Here is a 7,424-nt window from a genome sequence, read left to right as displayed (position 1 = left end):
CAACGTAAAGATCTAGAAAAACAAGGGAGCCAATTCATTCAGATTTACCGAGGTTGTGAGGAAAATATTCTGTTATGATGGGAGGATTGACACCACATCAGAGAGCCCCCCCCCCCCCCGCCAGACCCTGGGAAAGAAAGAAAGACTTGTATTTACATAGAGCCGTCCAGGGCCTCAGGACGTCCCAAAGCGCTTTACAGCCTTTAAAGTATTTTTGAAGTGTAGTCACTATCGTAATGTAGGAAATGGAAACTCTAAGCACAAAAAGCTTTCTTTAAAGAATACAGCTGGAAATTTCTCAGCTAACTTGCAGACTTGAGGGCTTCCGTCTTTAGCGCACGGAACTTCTGCTGCAGTTAGTCTCTCAGTGAACTGTTCAAATGAAGGCCAGTCAGACAACCAGCACGACTGGCAAAGCGGACAATCCCATCGCACCGGGATCTGTCAAGTTGAAAAGGTGATTTTGGTGTGGCCGGTAAGTTGCATCTTATCTGCAGCCGCAGTGTGTGACAAAGAGAGACGCCGGAGGCTACAATGGATCATAACTGTCTGGGCGACTTAACTCAGCAGAACTTAAGTGCGTGAAAGCTGCAATCAAGTTATCTGAGGGATGTCCAGTTGGATTGCTTGAAAGAAAGCTTTTCTTGCTTAAAGCAACAAATTGTGAGCATTCCGTCGCCAACGCAGAGGCTGCGCCTTCTCTGATTGGCTGAACCGTTGCATTTGCTTAAAATTTCAAGCCCTATCCGCCTGATCAAAATGCATCTTTAAGCTCTGGTGCACGTACATGTTGAGATGCTGAGAGCTATTTCCCCTGGCTGAAGAGTCCAGAACCAGGGGTCACAGTTTCAGGATAAGGGGTCGGCCATTTAGGACTGAGATGAGGAATTTCTTCACTCAGAGGGTGGTGAGTCTTTGGAATTCTCTACCCCAGAGAACTGTGGTGGCTCAGTCGTTGAGTATATTCAAGACAGATCGATAGATTTTTGGATATTAAGGGAATCAAGGGATATGGGGATAGGGCGGAGAAGTGGAGTTGAGGTAGAAGATCAGTCATGATCTTACTGAATGGCGGAGCAGGCTCGAGAGACCATATGGCCGACTCCTGCTCCTAATTCTTATGTTCTTATGTTCTACATCTGTAGGCTTTATGTGTGACCTTTGTGCTTTTGTACACTCACTGGGAGTCATTTTAACTTTGGCCAATCGTGTAAAACGGATGATATCGGATCGGCCGCCCATTACAGATCGCTCCTGATTTTCCTTGCTATTGGAGTCAGTGGATCTGATCCGATATTGTCCTTTTTACACTATCGGCCACAGTTAAAATTGCCCCCACTATCTCTGACCCCGTGGTGTACTCTGATCACAGTTTGGAAACAAGGTCCTTGCTCTGTTACAAATTTGCTTTAAAAAATGTCCAAACCCTCCATTTTTCATGTCCCTTTAAGGGGATGGGCGTAGAGGCTGATACTTTAATTATTTGGCCAATCAAAAACGTTATTGTGTTGGCGTAGAACCGTTTCACCTCCCAACAGCAGGGGGTGCTGTTGCACTTTATAATAATTCCTGAATAGATCAGAACAAAAGCTGAGCGGGCGTCAGCAATAGCTGAACTCCCTTGGAGCAAATATGGCCCTGAATTTCCTCAATCGGCGTAACCAGCAAATTATGCCGAAATTTATTCCGCTCCTGCCATCGGCAATTTACGCTGAAATTTCCTGACATTCTTATTAACATACACTGGCACGTAAAAATCTGGCGTAAAACAGGCGTAAACAATTGGAGCTCGAGAAACTTAAGCATAGTCACTGAAGGTAAGCATGCAGGTGTAGCAGGCGGTTAAGAAGGCAAATGGTATGTTGGCCTTCATAGCGAGAGGATTCGAGTACAGGAGCAAGGATGTCTTGCTGCAGTTGTACAGGGCCTTGGTGAGACCACAGCTTGAGTATTGTGTGCAGTTTTGGTCACCTTATCTGAGGAAGGATGTTCTTGCCATGGAAGGAGTGCAGCGAAGATTCACCAGACTGATACCTGGGATGGCAGGAATAACGTATGAAGAGAGATTGGGTCGATTGGGCTTGTATTCGCTAGAGTTTAGAAGAATGAGAGGGGATCTCATTGAAACTTATAAAATTCTAACAGGAGTAGACAGACTAGATGCAGGAAGGATGTCCCCGATGGCGGGGGTGTCCAGAACCAGGGGTCACAGTCTAAGGATAAGGGGTAAGCCATTTAGGACTGAGATGAGGAGGAATTTCTTCACCCAGAGAGTGGTAAACCTGTGGAATTTTCTACCACACAAGGTAGTTGAGACCAATTCATTAAATATATTCAAGAAGGAGTTAGATATATTTCTTAAGGCTAAAGGGATCAAGGGATATGGGGAGAAAGCAGGGACAGGGTACTGAATTTGGATGAGCAGCCATGATCTCATTAAATGGCGGAACAGGCTCGAGGGGCCAAGTGGCCTACTCCTGCTCCTATCTTCTATGTTTCTATGTTCTAATTCTTTCTCTTATGTGTGAAAATTAAATGTTTGAAACTATCAAACCATCCTTTATGCACATTCGGCAAACGTTTAAAAAAATGCATTCATGGAAGCTGTTCAATTTTTAGTGTAACTCATTCTAATGCCATAAAAATGCATTCAAATATTGCGAAAATACAATGTAGGTCTCAGTGAGGAGAAATAAAAATAAATCACTTAACAAACCTACCGTAAAACTCTAGAAATATGTCTTTGGGCCCCGTTCAGAACGGTGTAAATGCAGGAATCTCGCGATCTCTAGTCTTTTACAAGGGGGCAGGGCTATGTTAATGAGGGGCAGTCGGTATCGGCAGAAAAAGGTCCAGGAAATTCGAGTGTAAAAACGGACACCCAAATTTCCTCAACGTTTTGCGCTGAAATTCGGCATTACACCGTAATTGCGCCATTACCTATGGTGTATGTTTTTCAGGAAATTCCGGAGCCTCTCTTTATTTCTCAGTGAGACTTATCTACAGTCCCCATAAGATTTTATTTTTACACAGATGCCTGGGGCCCAGCTCTTGATAGGCTACCATGATGGTGAACAGTGGTCAACGGAGGGTCAGCAGAGTGCTAATCTACACAGCAATAAACCTAGGTACAGAAAATAATCAAAAAGGCTAATGGAATGTTGGCCTTTATATCTAGAGGACTAGAATACAAGGGGGTAGAAGTTATGCTGCAGTTAGACTGCACCTGGAGTACTGTGAGCAGTTCTGGGCACCACACTGTCGGAAGGATATATTGGCCTTGGAGGGAGAGCAGCGTAGGTTTACCAGAATGATACCTGGACTTCAAGGGCTAAGTTACGAGGAGAGATTACACAAACTAGGGTTGTATTCCCTGGAATTTAGAAGGTTAAGGGGTGATTTGATCGAAGTTATCAGGATATTAAGGGGAACAGATAGGGTAGATAGAGAGAAACTGTATCCATTGGTTTGGGGAGTCTAGGACTAGGGGGCAGAGTCTAAAAATTAGAGCCAGACCTTTCAGGAGTGAAGTTAGGAAACACTTCTACACACAAAGGGTGGTACAAGGCTGGATGTGGTGTATTTGGACTTCCAAAAGGCATCTGACAAGGTGCCACACAAAAGATTACTGCACAAGATAAAAAATCACAGGATTGGGGGTAATATACTGGCATGGGTGGAAGATTGGCTATCTAACAGAAAACAGAGAGTTGGGATAAATGGTTCATTCTCGGGTTGGCAATCAGTAACTAGTGGTGTTCCGCAGGGGTCAGTGCTGGGACCCCAACTCTTTACAATCTATATTAACGATTTGGAGGAGGGGACCAAGTGCAACATATCCAAGTTTGCCGACAATACAAAGATGGGAGGGAAAGCAGTGAGTGAGGAGGACATAAAAAACCTGCAAAAGGACATAGACAGGCTAAGTGAGTGGGCAGAAATTTGGCAGATGGAATATAATGTTGGAAAGTGTGAGGTTATGCACTTTGGCAGAAAAAATCAAAGAGCAAGTTATTATCTAAATGGAGAGAAACTGCAAAGTGCTACAGTACAAAGGGATCTGGGGGTCCTGGTGCATGAAGCACAGAAGGTTAGTATGCAGGTACAGCAGATGATCAGGAAGGCCAATGGAATCTTGTCTTTTATTGCAAGGGGGATGGAGTATAAAAGCAGGGAAGTCTTGCTTCAGTTATACAGGGTACTGGTGAGGCTACACCTGGAATATTGCGTACAGTTTTGGTTTCCATATTTAAGAAAAGATATACTTGCTCTCGAGGCAGTTCAGAGAAGGTTCACTCAGTTGATTCCGGAGATGAGGGGGTTGACGTATGAGGAAAGGTTGAGTAGGTTGGGACTCTACTCATTGGAATTCAGAAGAATGAGAGGCGATCTTATCGAAACATATAAGATTGTGAGGGGGCTTGATCGGGTGGATGCGGTGAGGATGTTTCCACTGATGGGTGAGACTAGAACTAGGGGGCATAATCTTAGAATAAGGGGCTGCCGTTTCAAAACTGAAATGAGGAGAAACTTCTTCACTCAGAGGGTAATAAATCTATGGAATTTGCTACCCCAGAGAGCTGTGGAAGCTGCAACATTAAATAAATTTAAAACGGAAATAGACAGTTTCCTAGCTGATAAGGGAGTTAGGGGTTACGGGGAGAGGGTAGGGAAGTGGACGTGAGTCTAGGTTCGGATCAGCCATGATCCTATTGAATGGCGGAGCAGGCCCGAGGGGCCGTATGGCCTACTCCTGCTCCTACTTCTTATGTTCTTATTATACAAGTTTGGAACTCTCTTCCGCAAACAGCAATTGATGCTAGATCAATTGTTAATTTTAAATCTGAGATTGATAGATTTTTATATTAAGGGATATGGGGCAAAGGCGGGTATATGGAGTTAGGTCACAGATAAGCCATGATCTCATTGAATGGCGGAACAGGCTCGAGGGGCTGAATGGCCTCCTCCTGTTCCTATGTTCTTATGTATTGCACCAGAGGACATTTCCCTCCCTGGTATGTTTTAGAGTCACTGGTTCTGAAGAAGGAAAGGCTTTAATCCGTTATACTCTACGTGGGGTATCTCCATGGGGACGTCCCCTGCCGTACATCACTGAGCTTTGTTGCCATTAAAGTAGGGTTGCCAACTTTGGTAGGACATATTCCTGGAGGATTCACCACGTGAACACCCACATCCTACCGCCCCATCTGGTCAAACAGTCTTTTTTCCCCCCCTCCGCAAGATATTTGCAACTAATAGACAAAAGTGTTCAAAGAAAATGGGAAAAAAAACACACACACAGTTCCCCAATGATTTTTCTCCAAGGTTGTTTGCTCGCAACAGTGCCCAGGAGATTAACGTTTCATTCCTGGAGACTCCAGGGCAATCCTGGAGGGTTGGCAACCCTGCATTAAAAGGGGATATAACTTAAAGCTCACCAGACAAGATTTATTTGTTCCCTAGTTTTCTTCATTTTTTTTTTCCTGAAGATGCTGACTGACTCACGCTCTAGTATGGTCCCGCAGGCACCCTCTGACACCCTGCCGAACATAAGGGCAGGAGGGCGGAAGGAGGGAGGGGGTGGCATTACACCTCAGGTCCATCCCGTCCTCATGTGACATCCATACACGTTTCATGTTCCTTGTCTGATTTCCACCCATCCAACCCAGGGGCACTGAGACTGAGAAAGTGGAGTTGAGGTAGAAGATCAGCCATGATCTTATTGAATGGCAGAGCAGGCTCGAGGGATCGTATGGCCGACTTCCGCTCCTGCCCCTCTGAAACTGTTTCCAAGGGCTGAAGGGTCGATAAGCAGAGGGCACAGATTTAAGGTGATTGGCAAAAGTACCAGAGGCGACATGAGGAAAAAACCTTTTTACGCAACGAGTGGTTAGGATTTGGAATGCGCTGCCTGATAGGGCGGTGGATACCGATTCAATAGTAGCCTTCAAAAGGGAATTGGATAAATACTGGAAGAAGAAAACATTGCAGGGATATGGGGAAAGAGCGGGGGAGCGGGACTAACTGGATTGCTCTTCGAACGAGCCGGAGCAGACTCGATGGGCCGAATGGCCTCCTTCTGTGCTGTACTATTCCATGATTCTATTTTTTGTATTCTTATGTATCTGCTCCAAGTGAGACCAAGTAATTTAGTACAGATTGGGGATCGAATCTAGGGTTTCCCCACTCTTCAGGCTCAGTATCGCATTATATGGTGCACTTTTAACTATCAAAGGAGTCTTTCAGCATGCTATAGGGTCGGTCTGTTAGAAATCTATGGCTGGGAGGATGCATTGACAGCAGAAAAGGCTGAACTCAATTATTTAGCCCCACCTTTAATCGACCCCTTTAACTGAGCTTCTACTGACGGTATCTGTCTGTATTTATTTCTTGGCATTACTGCATACATTATTAATAATGTCATTATTTGTGTTGTCTCTTTAAGTGATCAAGCATGCCCAGTTGACACAGTGCCTTGTAGGTGCTCAAAGCCCGTGCCTGCAGTGCCCAGAATGAGTGGGCATGCGGACGTAGGTTCCTGTCATTCGCTGAGGGGGCGGGGTGGGGTGGGGGGCAGGCATGGCGTGACTAGCCTTCTGGCTACGCGCTAAAGAAAATGGCCACGGTCAGTTGCCAAACCCCGCTTTAACCCTTTGAGTGCCGAATCTCCCTCCCGGTGGAATAACCTAACCAGGAAACCTAACTGGTTTCCTATTGAAGTATACAAGAGGTAATTGAATTAGTTAATTCTCTGTCAGTGGCCCGTCTAATGTCCGATTACAGTAACAGATGGAACACTCTCTCCCTTCCCAGTGACTGCCAACTAACCTGAATCGATCAGCTCCTTCCATTTTTAACAACCCACGCAAAAGCCCCACAGCAGTTCTCAAAGGGTTAAAGGGCACAGGTCATCACAAATTGTCGGCTTGCAATCAACAAATTCTCTTTTATTCTTTTGGTAAGCAAAAAAGCGACATCAAAAATGCCGGTGACGGAATCTTTTTGAATCTGTTGCGAAACTTTGCAATAAATGATTCGTTTGAAAATACTTTTTTCTCAGCGAAATAAACCCTGCCAGCTGAAAGTTCCACTTTTGTTTTTAAATTATGGGACTTCACACACCTTCTTTAAAAATTCATTCTTGGGATGCGGGCGTCGCTGGCAAGGCCGGCATTTATTGCCCATCCCATAGTTGCCCAGAGAAGGTGCTTTCCAGCAGTTGAACACAACGATGTAACTTGCTAGTACACTTCAGAGGGCAACCACGTTGGTGTGGGACTGGAGTCGCATGTAGGCCAGACCGGGTAAAGATGGCAGGTTTCCTTCCCTAAAGGGACATTAGTGAACCAGCTGGGTTTTTATGACAATCTGACAGCTTCATGGTCACTTCTACCAGATTTTTAAAAAGCTGAATTAAAATTCTC

The sequence above is a fragment of the Somniosus microcephalus genome, unplaced genomic scaffold (genome assembly GCF_052327205.1).
Source record: "Somniosus microcephalus isolate GS21.2 unplaced genomic scaffold, FLI_Smic_1.0 unresolved_chr1, whole genome shotgun sequence".
Classification (NCBI taxonomy): domain Eukaryota; kingdom Metazoa; phylum Chordata; class Chondrichthyes; order Squaliformes; family Somniosidae; genus Somniosus; species Somniosus microcephalus.
This window is presented reverse-complemented; position numbering follows the sequence as displayed.